This window comes from Pinus tabuliformis, chromosome 1_2, assembly GCF_031772625.1.
Source record: "Pinus tabuliformis cultivar Carrire ecotype Pingquan chromosome 1_2, CPIR1, whole genome shotgun sequence".
NCBI lineage: Eukaryota > Viridiplantae > Streptophyta > Pinopsida > Pinales > Pinaceae > Pinus > Pinus tabuliformis.
In genome coordinates, this window is record NC_142298.1 from 1178496544 (window position 1) to 1178513857 (window position 17314).

At 38.9% G+C, this 17314-nt stretch overlaps 1 pseudogene; it reads left to right on the top strand.

Annotated features, from left to right (window-relative positions):
• Positions 1-16454, top strand: part of LOC149210429 (plant cysteine oxidase 3-like) — a 48461-nt pseudogene extending 32007 nt beyond the window's left edge.
• The last annotated feature ends 860 nt before the right edge of the window (positions 16455-17314 follow it).

A 17314-nucleotide genomic window follows, 5' to 3' on the forward strand; every position in this document is an offset into this window, starting at 1 on the left:
GTGACCTTTGGTCTACAGTGGAAAGAGCCAACTGTGATGCTCAATCCAGACAGATTCCTCTATGGGAAGGCTTGAATATTCAAGCTCTCTGGTGCTCGATGCTTCCTATGGTCAGCTCGGCCCTCTGTCTCTTCTGCTCGGCTTTACTTCTCTCTGTGTCCAGTCCTCCTCTCAGGGTTCACTGTTCACTGTCCCTCTCGATCGCTTGGATTCTTCTCCTCCTTCTCCTCACTTTTTCGACTGTCTCTATTCATGGCTTTAACTAGTTGATCCTATGCCTCTTTGGTTCCTCTCCCACCTGCGTTGATTCACCTTCTGCAGCTGTGCTCGGCATTCCCTGTTCGGTGTCAGCATGAACGCTCAAGGAGTGCCACATGTCTCCATCTAACTAGTGCCAGCATGCTTAGTCAGCTCGTTCCTCCGGTTATGTTGCAAATACGCTCTTTCTCCACCGTGGCAGTCAACGGATTCCAAATCCCTTTTAAATCGCAGCTTATTTCCCTGTTGATTCTGCTTCTTTCCATTGGGCACAATCTCAACCATCTGATCTAAGTTCCTCCAGATCCAACATCATACGCACATCGAGCACGATTAACTTGCTCGACCGTTAACGCACAATCACAGTGGTTTTTCTCTCACCTCTGCTACCATGCGTTGATCATTGATTGTGATCGCTCTGCTTTCTCCAAAACCTCTTACCGTTCAAGGGCATCCCAATCAAACCGCTAGTTTCCCAGGCCGTGGGTCCCACCGTCGTACGTTGGTGCTTTTTACCTTTTTCCGCCCGTGGTCCTCTGGCTCCCAATGTGATCGAGTGTTCAAGGCTTTCCATTTCATCCCTTTTCGCCTATCGATGCACGATTAGCACTAAGCACCAATCGCACATCAAAATCTCCTCCCTGTCTCGATCAGGGGCTCCTAGGGGCTGTTTTGACCTCCTGTGCAGTCTCCATGGGCCTCAGTCAGCACGCTTTAACCGAGGTCCTCATCGTTTCGCGGCAGCTGCCATGGCCACTGGTTCAAGGGGTTTTTGATGATGTTTCGGATTTCATTAGAGATTTGTTTAACTCAATTTAGTTAAAGTTCTTGATAGTGTTTTGTGGATCCGATTTGGATCACCAGTACAACAACAAATTTATGATTACATAGAATCACTGGAAAAGAAAAGTGCCTCAATGGATCTAGGATCCTCAGCCAATCCAAAACAACCTGTCAATCCACAAGAACCTCTGACTGACTCTCTCAAACAGGAAATCTATGAGTTAGAGATATTGAACTTTAATATCAAGAAAGAAAATGAAACCCTGAAGGAACAAAGAAAATTAGATAAAGCCATTCATGATAATACTGCACCTAGGACTATTGTACAATAAGAATAGGAAGTTGAAGAGGAAGAACAGAAACTTGAACAAAACATTGATCAACCTTAAATACAAACTTCTCATGAAGAAACCCAGGATGGCAGTGACTTTAAAGAGGAGCAAGATAATAAAGTTAGATGTACTGGTGGAAGTATCTGAGCAAATGCAATAGGAAAGACAAGTTCATAGTTTTGGAAAAATTGCATTGGGACATGCAATGATTTTGTAGTGGGGGTATGTTGGACGTCATAATTACTCTCTCTTTGACAACTTTTCTCACTTCTTTCTCTTGTTTTTCCATGAAAGGAAAATCCCCATCACTGATAAATGATAGATTTTGTTTCAAGGAAGACATTAAATGATTGACATGTTATACTTTTATGTTTATTATATTTGAAATAAGTTTTTTCAAATTAGCTACAGAACTTAGCCCATTCTGCAGCTAACTATGTGTTCCGTAGCCACTTCCATGGTTGAACAGATTACAGGTGTCAAGCGAGGAAACTGGCCACATGGGCATCTCTGGAATGGTCACGACATGGATACTATCCTAGTCACCCAGCTTAGATTGACAAAAAAGCCAGATCAAGACCACAGTCAAAGGTGGAGTCAAGCGAAGAAATTTGAGAGCAATAGGACTCTGTGTCCACTCTTCATGACTAATTTATAAATATGACAGTTTTGTTGTAGCGATAACTTGAACTAGCCACCTGTGATAATAGTTTCATGCAACCATCTTTCCGACTTAAAGTCACCTATAGTTGATCAATTGTTTACGCAGATATGTTATAATACGTGGAGACCACCTGTAGCTTAATTCACTCAAAAGACAGTCAGGAATGTTTCTTTAAATATCATTTGTATAGAACTGAGAAATAGTTCGAATTTCTATATGTATTAAGCTCAGACTTACATCTCTGTAATTTTGGAACTTATTTTCTTATTAATAATATGAAGCCATGTTTGACCAAGTGATCATTTGAAAGAGTATCTTCAGCTAGTTAGTAGCTCAACTCAATCAGTTGCAGAGGGCCCCTGCAGTGAAGGAGGTTTTTCTTTTGTTATTTTGTTTACTGTTCAGTTTAGTTTCATTATTTACTTTTAGCAGTATTTGTAGTTTAGATTGATTTCCTGTAGTTTGTTTTATTTTAATTCTGTTCAGTAGCATAATGTTAGAATTCGATGGTGCAGTCTTGTTTCTCCTATCTATTTCATAAATGAAACTTTTTTTTTTTAACAAGGTAAGGTGGGAAAGTAACAATAATGCATTGTGGATTAGTTCACTTACTGTTTGTTCCTCTGTTATTTATTTCCTAGCTCAGATTTCCAATGCACTGTGTGGATAAATGGTTTTTTTGGTCACCATTTCAAGCTGATATCCATCCTAACTAAATGGTTAATCATTCACTTCACACAAGGATTGGAATCAATTAGTTACTCTCTGCATATTTGATTTAGCTCTCTAAGCTATAAAGTACAGTAGGTTTCTTGTTTGCCATCTCAAGAAAGTTATCTTTCAAAATTGGAGGCTTGGGCAACTAAAAGTGCTTTAGTTAGTTTTCATTCTCTGTAATTATTTCAATTTGCCTTAAACTTCACCTTTCAATTTTTGACTTAGGATTAAATGACAGGATAGGATAGATGCTTTGTTTTCCTTCCTTTAACTTAGACTTTGATCAGTTCACCTTTAGGAAATTTAGACTCAGTTTCATCATAATTTAGACTGTACATCATTAGAAATCAAGGAAACCCCCAAAACAAAACAATATAAGAATACAAAACAATGAAGTAAGAAGGGTTAACTAGCACATACAGTGCACTACACTTCATCAACTTACAAGCCTCAGTTGATAATTTATGCAAAGCAATTTAGGAAACTAAATTGACTAAATAGTAGTCACTGTAGGGATTACAGTTGCTAGTGTGGTCCCTACTTCACCTTGCTTCAATTGGATTAAGGCATCCAATTCCTTCTCCGTGCTCCTCAACTAATCATTCAACTTGAGGAATAAATCCATTAAGTCCTCATGCTGAGTTTGAGACTGTAACACCTCCTGTGTTTGTAGATGATGCAAGGAGGGTATGTTTAGTTGCTTCTTCAGTGAAGCAATGCCCTTGTTATTATGTTTTATTAACTCCTTTGTTTCTTTGATATCTTTGGGATCATGTACCATCTCTATGATCAAGTCTTCCAAATACTTGATTCTATTATCCTTGGCTTGTGATAAAGCTTCTTCAAGTTGAAACTAAGCTGAGATGTTGTTCAGGGAACTTTGCAGTTGATGAACAACTATGGACTTCCCTATCAGGGTGGAGTAGATCATTTCTCTAGCCTGCTTGTGAAACTCTATTTGGTCCACAGGGTGAATATCGCTAGCCAACACCTCAAAATCAACTTTCTTATAGTCAGTGGGTGCCCTTGGTTGCTTCATAGTTGGTTGAATGAAGGAAACCTGCATCTTCGCCTCTTTGACGTCAAAGGCTATCATCAATCTACTTTGACCTGGAGTAGAAAGTTTGAAAAGCTGAGCATATGTCTCAGCTTTCAATCTTTCATTCCTCATTTTTATCTCTTTGATCTATCTTTGATACTTTTATCCTGGTCTACTGGCCAAATGAAGGACAAGGCCTCTACACTCATCTGTCTCTATATCATCTGGGTTCCTAAGGATGATGGGGGTTGTGTTTCCTCTTAAGGGACAATACATTTTCTCCTTTCTAGCTCAGAATCAATTATTTCAACTGAGCCATCGATGTCTTCTTGCTCTGACACAGGATTGATTCTAGGCCTTTTGCTTTGGCCTCTTTCATATTGAACATTGAAGGCTTGTGTCCCTGAACTTGATCCTTCCTCCCTGCCCCTTTTGGGATTTTTCTCCTCATTCAAAGGAGCCTACATGATAGGGGGAGTGCTCATTGTCCCTTCCTGAGGTGGTACCTGCAGAAATGAATTTTCATCAAGTTTCTTTTCTAGATCTAATAATGTGTTTTCCACAGCAACTTCAGTATTGACACTATCCTCTAAAGTGTTTTCCAACCATTGCAATTGCTTGGCATAATTTTCTATATCAGGGATGCGATGATGGATATAGGGAGACATCTTGTTTTTCTGCCTTCTTTTGCAGATGAAATACAAGGGATCATATCTCCATATGAAGCTTTGTTTTAATTTTAATCTCTGAAGGATCAGTTCTGCCTCCTTTCCATCTTCTCTGCTATTACAAATAAAAGGACCCAATTGGTCTTTGATCTTGAGTTGGGATTTCTTTTTGGCTGAGACAAAGTTTACCTCATCTGAATTTATTATATACCTGTAGTACTCTAGGGCAAATAACCTCATTGGGAGGTATTTAGGTAGTTTGTATGGGGCAAGATGGCACCCATAAATCTTGATTTTAGTGTGGTTTTGGTACAAGTACTAATCTCCCACCTGATGATTGATGTTTAGATGAAGGACTCCCTTGATCTTAGAACTGATTCTTGGTGGAGGGCTTCCACTGAGCATGGTCATCATAGGATGGACAAAGGAATCTATGAATTCATTGTATGAATAGGGAGAGGGATATTGATGAGTCAATGGAGTCTAGAAGATGATTGATCTTGGTTGGCCCTTGGTGTCCAACTTTTGCAAGGTAAGTGGGAATTTATCTGCTTGGAAGTAGAGGAACATGTGGTATAGTATTGAGGAGTACTTGAAGACTCTCTTAGTGGGTAATCTCATAAGTTGTTCATGCATCTTGTCTGCAATGAACTGGGCATAGTCATAGATAATTGTTGGAGGCTTACTAGGGCTAAAAATAGACATGAAAGCAAGCACTATTTCATCCACCTGTTCATGAGTGGTCCAACCTAGGATAGAAGAAATCATGGTGATGATATGTTTACCCATTTCAGAAAATATGGCAGAGAAGTATGGTGGGATATCAGTGGGCATATGTGGTTCTTCCAAAATGAAAGTTTGAATAATTTCAGTGAGTTTGGTAAGGCCCAAGGTGGGGTATTTTCTAGCAAGTCTCCAACAACTAGTGGGGGCAGGTTCTGGCCTGGTTGCAGCTGTAGCATTTGGTTGATGGACTTGGCATTGGTTTTGAAAAGAATTCCTTCATGAGGAGACATAATAGCCCTAGTGCTGGGAATGTATTAAATTATGAATTGGTGAATGATCTCAGGAAAACAATGGACTTGTAGGAAAACATACATGGATAAGTTAGATTCCCACAACCCAATTTCATCAGCATGGTTAAGGTGGGCGCCTCTCACAAGGCAATATATTTTAATCATTAGATCGTTGGTGATCGTGTTTTTTATCTAGAAATATCTGTCAGCCAAGGGAAGGTAATCTAGGTTCAGATGTGGTGTGAACATAGGCTTGACATTCAATGCAGTAGGGGCAGCCATAATTCGGTTCTTGTGGATTCGAATTAGGCTTGTTCAAGGTTGAATTAAGGTTTTCAGAGGTAGTTTGGCAGTTTCGGGGTTTGAGTATTCAGCAAGGTGTAGTATGGAGTCTATTGGAGTAATTACAATTAAGTTTTAAGTTTAAAAAAATACTCAATGACTGGTCTAACTTGAAATTGAGAGGGAACTTGGTGAATTCAGTTTTAAATACCTGAAACTGAGGCATATTGACTCTGAGCAAGGTAACTTATAGCAGCAATTGGTCAAAGGGTGCTTATGGAGGCGACACAGTTGGCTGGGTGGTCTGTGGCATCCTCTGGAGAAAAATCTGCATGTGGGTTGATGACTTCAATATTTTGTAGGTGTCGTGCATGCGTACAAAATCTTGCAAGTGAAAAATCAGCGAAAAAGACATTTTTGGGGATTTTTGGCTTTTATATGGAAAAAATGTTTTTTGGTGGGTACGGGTCAATATTGACTGATTTGTCGCACAGCGGGGAAGTGGTAAGCGGTTAATTTCACACCGCTTATTGGCATTAGGTGGTATTTGGGAGGGGCCTCCCAATTCCACTCAGCGACTAACACATCGCCAGGGTGGTCTCGGGAAAAACAACTTTTTCGGGCATGTATCGTCCGGCGGATGATCCCGCTTGAAATGGTTTCTAGGGCGCTGGATCTGGGCCTTCAGATCAGACAGTGGTTGGGGCACGATTGCATGTGGAGGTTAATGGGGGGCCCGGTAGGCACTTTAAATATGGTGCTATCGGGATTAATGGTGGATTAAGGCGGGATTAGGCCATCGGGTGGTTACCGGAGGGCTTAATCAGGGTTTTGCCTAACTTAATCGCAAATCGATTAGTTAGTGGGTTTTTTTCGGGTTTGATGTATCTTATAGTTTATATTTAAACTAGGGTATAAGGATAAGTTTATATAGGAAATTAATATATACGGGAAAAAGGGTTATTAATGTGAATTAATATATAATAGTTAGAAGTTAATATGAAAAACATCGGAAGTGAATAGTGCTAAGCATAATGTATTTTCTGTGATTTGTTTGTTTTTCGCATATATGCATTATAACTTAGGCTAAAGTGTTTTTGTGGGTTTTTTATATGAAAGGGGAATTTACATGGGGGTGATTACTTTCCCTAGGCAAATAATGTTTTAAACTTAGGAAAAAGGGGTTTTATTAAGGAAATGAATGAAATGAAGGGGGGATGAAGGTTTATGAGGGGAATTCGGTACTTGTTATCCATAAGCCATTGAGCCAAGGGTCTGGTCCCTCCAGAAGTCAGATAAATTCTCTAAGCCCCTTTGACTTAGATTTCTTCAGTACTTAGAACTTTATGGAAATTAGTTAAGTAAATAGGTAAAATGAATGGGGGAAGTTAACCAATTGACCTTGAAATCCATCTTCATGCTTGATTGACCATTTACATTTGAAAACTATGATGAGAGATGATAAATATGCTTTTTTCCCTATCATCATATTTCTGCAACCTTTCTTCTACTTACCCATATACTTGTCCTACCATTTTTTCTTCACTTTATTAGGGTGCATTTAGACTAACAAACCCTTATCAAAACATTTTATTTTATTTTCACAAAGAAAACTATCTAATTCTATCACTATATCATCCAAGGGCTTAGATTAAACTAATGAGCTCCTTTTATTTTATTCTACCTAATCTAATGATCTACCATGATTAAATAGTTTGGTCAGATTTTATTCTCTAACTATCAACATAATATTCAAAGCATGGCATAATCAAGATTAAATAGTTTGATTTCGCTAGATTGTGGCATGAGTCACAAGTTGTACACAATCATTATTTTTCACAAAGTAAATAGTAGTGACATTTAGACTTGTACACTGTCATGGTCTCTTTTTGTTTTTTGGGGTTCATATTTTTCATTTGTTTGGACCTTTTTCTTTATTCTTTTTGTCATTTAATTTTTCTTTTAGGGCATATGGAAAACATTTGCAGAAGGAAAAGGTATGTTCATATTACAAGGCTTAACCTTAGCCATTCAAAATTATGACTCCTATTGGTATAGGAACCTAACAGGAGGGATTTGCACGAGTTGTATTTGGTCGAGGAGGATGACAGCTTGTAGGACTGAGCCAGTAGAGTTCGTGTAGGGTCAGAGAGGGATTCTAGCCTCAGAGGGAGCATCCCTATGGAGGTCTGGGATCTTTAGGTTCAGCTGTGATGAGGCAGAGGCACTACTGCTATTTCTAGATTCATCTATAGGGTATATTGTAGTGATAGGTGCCAAATGGGCAAGTGTCATCATCAGATGATGATGGTTACTTCCTAGTCATAGAATTACCTCCCTCGCTATGAGGGAGTGTTGATTTTTGTGTAGTTGGGGAGGTGCTCCAAGCCCTAGTGTTCGAGGGTTGGAGGTCAAAGAACCACAAGTCGGTTTGTGGGCTTAGAACCCAATCTTGGGGTCTTGCGACCAATCGTGTTTAGGGCAATTCTGGAAGCACATTTCTACATGTGATGACATGAGATGATAAAGGGCGGAAACGATAATCCAACACTTCAATAATCGTCAAATTTCAAGTTGTAGAAGTGGAGAAATGAATTTTTGAGGTTGGAAAATAATTATTTGTTTTCAAGTCATGTAGGCTTGAAGTAAAATTTAGCCAATAGATGTGTCTATTCACTAACTCGTTGGATCCTGTTTATTGGCTATAAATAATAAAGGGTTATTTGATGTGTTATTAGTATCCATTGTGCAACATCTTCTCAATAGAAGGACTCGGTGGGGAGAGGAGACTATCTATCCCTAGCCGCAACAAAAGAGGAGGCCTAGACAGTGTGGAGGAGAGGGTCTGAAGTCTACAGCGGAGGTCGAATAATGAGGTTGGTGCAGAATTTCTTTAGGCTATCCAGGTTGTCGTTTTGAGGGTCAATTAGGCTTGATGTGAGGCTGAGTTCATGAGAGGCAAGGATGATGATGGTGGAGGGTGTTTTTGGGCATTGTTTGGAGGGACTAGTGCTATAGGAGGGATGTTGTGCTAGGTTGCATGACATATCACAGAAAAGAGAGCTGCATAAGGGCTGTCAAGGGTGGACCATGCCCTAAAGAGGAAGTGTGGCAAATGAGGAGCCTTCTTAAGGTATGCCACAACCCTTTAAGGGCTTGTTTATGGAATGTCAAGTGGATTTAGGACTACAATAAGTTCCCTAGCTAGGACAGTTATGAACAACAAGTGAAAACATCAATACGACAATGTTTTTGGCGGGATGTTGGGTCAAAGAGTTTGACTAGTTCTTGGATCAGCTTGATGGGGATCTTGGGAATATTAGGAGCTATTTGTAGGATCCCATGTGGATTGTTGGGAAGTGTACCAAGAAGCTAAGGTGACAGCAGGCACATTAGATGAGAGACAACAAGACAATAACACAGAGATTTGCAAGTGTTCCCTTGGATGCTGGCTGGATTATGTCCTAGGAGAGTACATGATTGGTGCCCATATTTGTGTAATGGATCCTCTATTACAGAAGCAAAGGGAATATTCGTGAAGTCTGTGGGTAGTCGTGTGTAAGGGTCTCTTAGGCATGGGGATTCCCTAACTAAGCTCAGATGCTACAACGTGGACTTGATCTCTTGTGGATTGTTGGAGGACAACGTGAGAGAATAATAAGTGTGGATGAGATTGGGCACTTATGGTCTACTGGAGGACAGGGTGATATTGTCGAAGTCGCAGCCCGGTGAGAAACACCTTGATGGACAAAGGTGGTTACAAGAGAGGCAGTTGATGAGCTCAAGGGTCTGATCAACCAGGAGTAGTTGGTGGAGTTGGAGACTTGTGTGTGGAGAAGGACATCTACAATAGAATATTGGAAGTCCGCCTAGCCCATGTTCATTGTGGGAGATGAACATCTTTCAGTGATAGGTGGTAGCCCTTCGTTCCCTATGTTGGTCTTCATTGGTGCAGCAAAGGAACACCATAGTATACTAAAGTCCATGAGTAGTTGAGGAGAAACAGTGGGTATTTCAGAGTTGTTCTCAATTTGAGATGTGAACAAATCAATAATAGTCTCAATGTGTTGTGGCCTTGATGGACTAAGGCATAACTAGAGAGTAGATTGGATAGCCGAGATTCAGTGCCCAGATGGACTTGGATAATTGATAAAGGAAAAAGCTGCAGATCGGGATTTGAATGACTGGGAAGGTACATGGTATGACTGAGGGAAGCTAAGAGAGTCAACTTCATCAACCAGATGATCAAAATATATTGTGGAGGGTAGATTGGTCATTGATAGAATGACACCAAGCCCCAGTTTATATCTTGTACTAGTGGATGTATGAGGGCCATTATCCTTGGTATGGGAGCCCTAGACTATTGTATGATATGTTGTTTAATATAACAAAGTTGGATTAAAAATTGTAAAATTTTGTCTATATTTTATGCATGTGTGATATACTGTTGTTTATATTCTGTTTTGTAATGTAGTATTGTTGAGATTATTGGTTTGGTAGTGCCATAAATTTTAAGATTCTATCATAGATCCATGGTCGTGGAAATTCAACACATCTCTCCTAACCTCCTTGATCAATTGAGTTCCTTCTCACTTGATGTTATTGCCTTCATTCTAAGGCCTCCTTAAATATATTTTCCTAGCTAGGCCTCTTAGGAACCCTCTAGAACTTATGGGTTCTATCCACTTAGACCTTAGGAAATATTAATTTTCCTTTTTATTTTTCTTTTAGATTTTAAACCCTATCGTGGGTCCAAAACCCCTTCGCTTGGGTTCTTTTCCCACAAATCCTTTTGTGACCAAACTCACAAACCCATATCACTAGGCTTGTGGAGTACCTCCAAAACTACACAAATCAATAACATAGTCTAGTTGTAGTAACGTAACTTTGCAAGCACTTGTAGTCAAGAGAAGACTTGGTTGGGTTCCCAAGTTGCAAATTAAGTAAGGGTAATTTGAGGACATGATAGTCAGGGAGGGTCAAGGCATTCCAAGGAAGGAAAAGGTGTCCTAACACATGCCAGACAATGTTAATGCATGCTGAGGAGTGTTAGGGAGTTTTGAGGCGTCATAAGAGAGAACTAGGTCAAAATGCATGGAAATGAACAAATAAGAGTGTGTGACAGGGAGTTTCAGTGAATTCAAGTGTGCCAAGGTAGAAGTGTGTTAGAAGAAGTTCATAATAGGATTACAGGAGGCAAGCCCATGGTTGGGATAAGGGGCTCAACAAAACAGTTTTAGACAAAGGGAGACTTTGTGCTGGGCATAGCATTTTTTTTCCTTTATCTATTATTTTTATATGACATGTGGCACACTTTGGCCGAGTACTCATGTTTTAAACTATTTCAAACAATTGCATATTGTACAATGTTGTGTATAAGTTTTGGGGCACTCGACTTGTGTGGGCTTATATCTTGTGTGTCTTGTGCATCTTATGGTTCTTGCAAATTCTTAGTTAATGCTCTATTGTTTATATGAATTGGACACACATGTGAAATATTATCTGTGTAAGCTATGTTTCTTAGTTGTTTTATGGACATGGTTAGATGTGATCCTTGTCTTGTTAAATTCTTAAGTGGGACAACTTGAGCTTGGACATGAGTGACCTAAGATGAGTTATAGGTAGTTATTAGGTGAAAATGACACAATATACTTGTAGTAAGTGTAATTGGTCAAGTTGTTGTGGCTGAAGTAGGCAAATGTCACATGAACTGTAGTAGCTAAGGACTTGATTAGGTTCCCAAGTTGTGAAAAAATGTAAGGCTAGTTATGAGGGCATGAGTGCCAATGTGTACTAGGGAATGCTAACATGTGCCACATAGTTTGAAGGCATGTCGAATATGCTAAGATGTGTCAATTTTTAAGGCATGCCAAGATGTGCAAGGGTGTGACAATATGTGCCAAGGACTGTCAATGAAACAAAAAGGAGAAACAAGTTAAACTACAAGGAAATGAACACATAACAGGGTTAATAAGCCATCCGTTTACATTTTCCAAGAGAGGCATGCTAGGTACACCAACACTATGTTCCAATAGGTGCAAAGTGCCAAGTGTTAGTGTATTCTAACTGTTAAATATTCCTCTGTTACTTCTCATCTACTTTTCAATAATTGATCTCAAAAAATTTTAATATTAAACCATGCCAAAGCATACCAAGGCCTCTTAAAGAATGCTAGACATGCTAAGACTTATCAAGTTCCAACACATGCCAAGTGCCAATGTGTGTTAGGGAATGATACACATGTTATGAAGTGGCAGGGCATGTCGAAGAGTGTTAAGGTGTTCCAGAGAGTGCTAATGCATGCTGAGGAGTGTTAGGGAGTTCTAGAGAAACATAAAGGAGAACTAGGTCAAAATTCTTGGAAGTGAATGAATATGAGGGTGTACCATGGAGTGTCAACAAGTGCTATCTAGCATGTCAAGGAGGGAGTGACAATTTTTATTAAGCATTGGTAAGGAATGCTAGGGAATATCAAGGAATGTAAAGAAGTTCCAAAGTGTGATAGGGAGTTCCATTGTGTGTTAACATGTGCCAAATAGTGCCAAGGAATTCCAAGACATGCCATATGCTAAGGGATGCTAGGATGTGCAAGGTGTTAGGGTATGCCAATATGTGTCAAGGAGTTTCAAGGAAACAAAAGGAATAACCAAGATAAAATGAAAGGAAATGAACACATAAGAGGGTTACTTATCCAGGAATTTATATTTTTCAAAAGGGGCATGCTAGGCACACTAATAATAGGCTCAAATACATGTCAAGTGCCAATATGTGCCAAGTGCTAATGTATGTTAATGCATGCCAAAGTGTTCCAGGGCACGGTAGGGACTACAAGGTGTGCCAACACATGCTAGGAGAATGTTATGCTATGCTAGGGCCTGCCAACATGTGTTTGGGTGTCCTAGTCATGGCAATATTTTCTAGGTATAAAGATGTTACAAGGAATGTGCGGTGCCAAGGAATGTTAGTGTGTGCCAAAGAATGTTAAGTTGTGCCAAGAGTGTAGGGAATGCTATGTATCTATCATTAATAGAATTAACAAAGACTGATTATGTATTAAATAATATAGTTCCTACACACACTATGATCAGGAGCTCAGGACCAAGTGTCGTAAAATGGTCAAAAATGAAAGTGCTCAGAACTAGTTTGAACCTAAACGATCGGATAGAGCTTGTCTTCCTGATTCTGGCACTATGAACGGTTCAGAAAATGGTCGTCGTATGAGAAAGTTATGCCAAAAAGAAGAATTGCCCAATAACATTGAAATTTTGAATTTTAAAAAATATATATAAAATAGAATATTCTTTGGAATATTCTATTTCGGGAAACCAATGGCAGGCAGCCACATGGCAAGCCTGGAGGCTGCCACATGGACCAGGGTGACATCATCATTATGTTGGCGCATTTTTAAAATTTTGGGCGGAGAGTGGAATTGAACACATGACATCCTGCGGATGAGGCCTAAGCCTTACCACTACGCTACGTAGGTGGGACATGTTATGTTGGCCTGAGAAAATTCATTTGAACGTTAAATTTTGTTTAGGTGGGGCACGAAGGGGACCAGGCCCTAACGGCGAGCCCTCATATTATATGACCATCACCAAAGAAGCAGGGGCATAACCCATAACTGTCGGCAGATGTTGGTAGCGGTTTATACGTGGTCACATGAGTTAATCCCGGTTTAACGTGCAGTTCAACTTACAGTTACACCTACCGTCTAGGCGCGCAATCTGAGATAAACTGTCGTCCATTAATGTTGGTCACATGCACCATCCAACAAACAGTTAAGGCGCGGTTTAGTGGGCGGCATGTTTGGCAGCGAGTGCCAAAATGGGTGGGCCCGCCATATTTGGTGGCCCTATCTGGCCTTGACTAAAAGCCTAACTGGAGTTTTTCAAGGGTAACTGCAGTTGGGAGTAAATGGCCATAACTTTGGCTAGGAAAGTCCTTTTTGGTCGAATTTTTATTTTATTTTGGGTCTCTTCGACCTTCTGAAGCCATTGGCATAGGTTTCATAGCCATCTGAGGTCATTTGCAAGTGGTTTTGCTTCGTGGAAGTTCCATGAGCCACTAGGGCCAAATCAGTTTGGGAGCTGCATTGGGAAGTGTGCAACCATTGAATGTGGAACGAAGGTCATTCCTAAAGGATTTTAGTGTTTTGAATCCATTTCTACATCTTTTTTTTCCTATTGAGGCAATCTTCTCATTTTTTAGCTTCAGGGAAGCTTTCAGGGCCACTAGGGCCATTTCAGTGATTGAGCTGTGCTAGGCTAGGTTCATCTGTTTGAGGTGAAACAAAAGCTTATTTCTGCTATAAGAAACCTTCTGAATTCAATGAAGGTGTGTTCAGAAGAATTTTGAGACTTCTAAAGGCCGAGATGCTAAAGAGAAGTTTCAGGCAGCCTAGAGCCATCCATGGGAGAAGGCCGAGATTGGGGATGCAGTGCTCACTTTGAGCAAATGAACTGTCATTTTTTAATGTCAGATATGTGTTGGAGATAGTAGCAGAGGTTTCAAAGACATTTGAAGTATTCTGAATGATTTTTTGCCATTAAGAAGCTCAGGGAAGCTCAGTGCACCTACTGAAGGAATCAAGTCCAAGGGAGCCTAGATCTGCTTCCACAAAGTTGACAGCCATGACAGGGATGTATATGGTTTTTCTAAACCCATAGGCTCAGTCAGTAACCTTTTGGAGTTGAGTGTGGAACTTGTAAGAGAATTCAATCCATAATCCCAAAGAGCCAAGTCTAGTTGACTAGAGCTCATAGGAGACGTAGCCCACGAGATTGGGGTAAACTCCTTATTAAATTTGTTGTTATGTGTGATGTTTATTTGCTGCCTTATATGTCTGATATATATGGTTAATATCAGCTGAAACAAATCAAGTTAAAACACATAAACAGAAGAAAATTCATACACCTCTTAAACATGTATGTTTACTGAATTGAATACCTTGCTAAGCATTTACAAGTAGTTTCAAATTCAGATCACACTAGTGGAACTTTATATAAAGAGAATTTGTTAGATAATAAACCTAATAAAGATGAATCATGTATTGACTCATAGGAAAACTATATTATCATTAATTGAGGGAAATTATACACACTAATTACTTCTTAACAAATTGAGTAACTCTAACGACTATGGCATTGGACACATAATGAAAATGACTCCACAATAATGGTCTTAAATCGTCATCTTTTGACAAAAAATATAGTAACATGCACATTGCGTCATCAAAAATGCATTGGAACGATAAATGATGACAAACATTTTTTTACCATCACCAAAAGTAACCAAAAAGAGCATCGGTGAGGGTCAATAAAAGATCATAACTAGAAGTGTCACCAAAGAGAGAATAAGTGACAGGGTTTTAACAACCCTCACCAAAAGTGTCACTGAGAATGCCTTTGGTAACAAACCTTAAAGGACTATCACTATATGCACTTACAACAACGTTTTTTTAAGGACAGCCACCGTATGTGACATTGGTGATAGACCTTAAAGGTTCGTCACAAGCATGACCCTCACCAATGACCTTTTTTGTTGTAGTGCGATATGGAATTGTTTGAATGGACTAAGGTGGACATCAATGATGAGGCTTAGAAAGAGTGTGGGAATACCATGATTGAAGATCAAGAGCCCTTTGAGGGTGAGCTTTTGTTGTATTCCAAACGTTTCAAGTGATACTAAATCCCAGTTTTGAAGATTTGGTCATATTTATAAATATCTTGTTTTTGTTTAGTGTTTTGTCTACAATTTATACAGAGAAGCCTTTAATGCAACTGGTTATCCTTATTGTGCTTGAAGTTGTTTCTACACAACAAAAGTTGTCGCCATCCATCATCAAAGCTCTTTTTCTTCTGCTTGAGAGGAATGTAGATTTTATATCCGATTGTGGGGCATAATGACGATATATTGGAACAAGATCATGGGTTTTTTTTTGGGACAAAATATGCAAAGAATTCAACACTCAACTATGGTGGCTCATTGGTCACAACCTATTACATACTTGCACATTTATGAATGTGATAGCTTTACTATTGGTATATTTCTCTTTCTCTTTCCAAAATAAGTTGTTATCCCACTCCATGATCACCCTAGAATGATTGTCTTGAGCAAGATCCTTTATGGATTATTGCATGTTAAATCCTATGATTGGATTGAACCATTTAACATATCAAAAGCCACTGATAAATCACAGCTAATATTAGCCAAACTGAAGGCTGACACTATTATCTCAGCTCCTTATGAGACATCAATGTTATATTTAACAACTGGAGGCAATTTACATTCTTTCACAATAGAGACATCTTGTGCAATACTTGATTTCCTCACACCACCTTACTCGGACAAAGCCGACAGGAATTGTACATACTATCATGATTACCCATATGCATATTTTCAGGGAAATTTTATCAAGAATATTCATGAAGATCAAGGTTATGCATGGCTGGAGGTACATTATTTGAGTGACTTTTTTGTTAGAGACTAAAAATATATGGGTGCTAAAGTTGAGGTTTGATGGTCTTTGTAAAGATCAACTGTTGCTGAGATATCTAGTGTTCTTAGAGTGTCAAAGAAGTGGATGGCATGTTTAACTAAATGAAGTTAGCTGGTTTTTTCTGCTTTGTGGTTGATCAGGTTGATTATCACGCATGTGAGGAAGGATTAATTCGTGGTGCAGTGAATGGTTGACATATTAATAATATTGTTTCTATACCCTCTCATTCAACATTGTTGGTCGATATAAGGTGGAGATGTCATCTTTTTTCAATGGTCTATGAGAATATCAATGGTTATCAATTGCTCCGCCTTATACTGACCTCGACCTCCATGAAAAAGTAATAAGCAAGTAATAAGAAAATGAAACCATTTCATGAATATCAATAATTATCTCTTGCCCTTGACACATTGTCTATGAGAATATCATCTCATATGTGTGCATTTGTTGTGCATTTGAAATTTGAAGGGATGTGTTCTTTATCTCAGATAACCACCTTAAACTTCAGTAACAAAATCATAAAGGTAGCACATTATATACACAATATAGGAACATCTATGAAGATATCCTCTAGTGCACATTATAACATTTCAACCCTGTAACATTATCAACACTCAAACCTTAGGAGACATGTAGCAACAATCATATGCAACAAATAAAAACAATATTTGAGATATTATATGGTGGCACAATGTTGTTATATGGTGGCGCGACGTGTATATATATATATATATATATATATATATATATATATATATATATATATGAATGAATCTTGGATGTGCATGTAATGAAATGACATGAAGGAGGTTATTAACAAGAAACAATATTGTGGAGGCCCATCATAAAGTTGTTACAAACCGATTATTAAGCTGATAGACTATTATTCTTAATATAAAAGATCACAATGATTCATGAGATTGGAACACATGGCACAAAGGTTATTACTTATGCTGGTCAATTTATATCAAGGGCACAACTCATTCAGTGATGAATTCCTTACAAAGTGTTCTCTCAACAATATTCTTGCAATATCTTGAAAAGCCCTAATAAT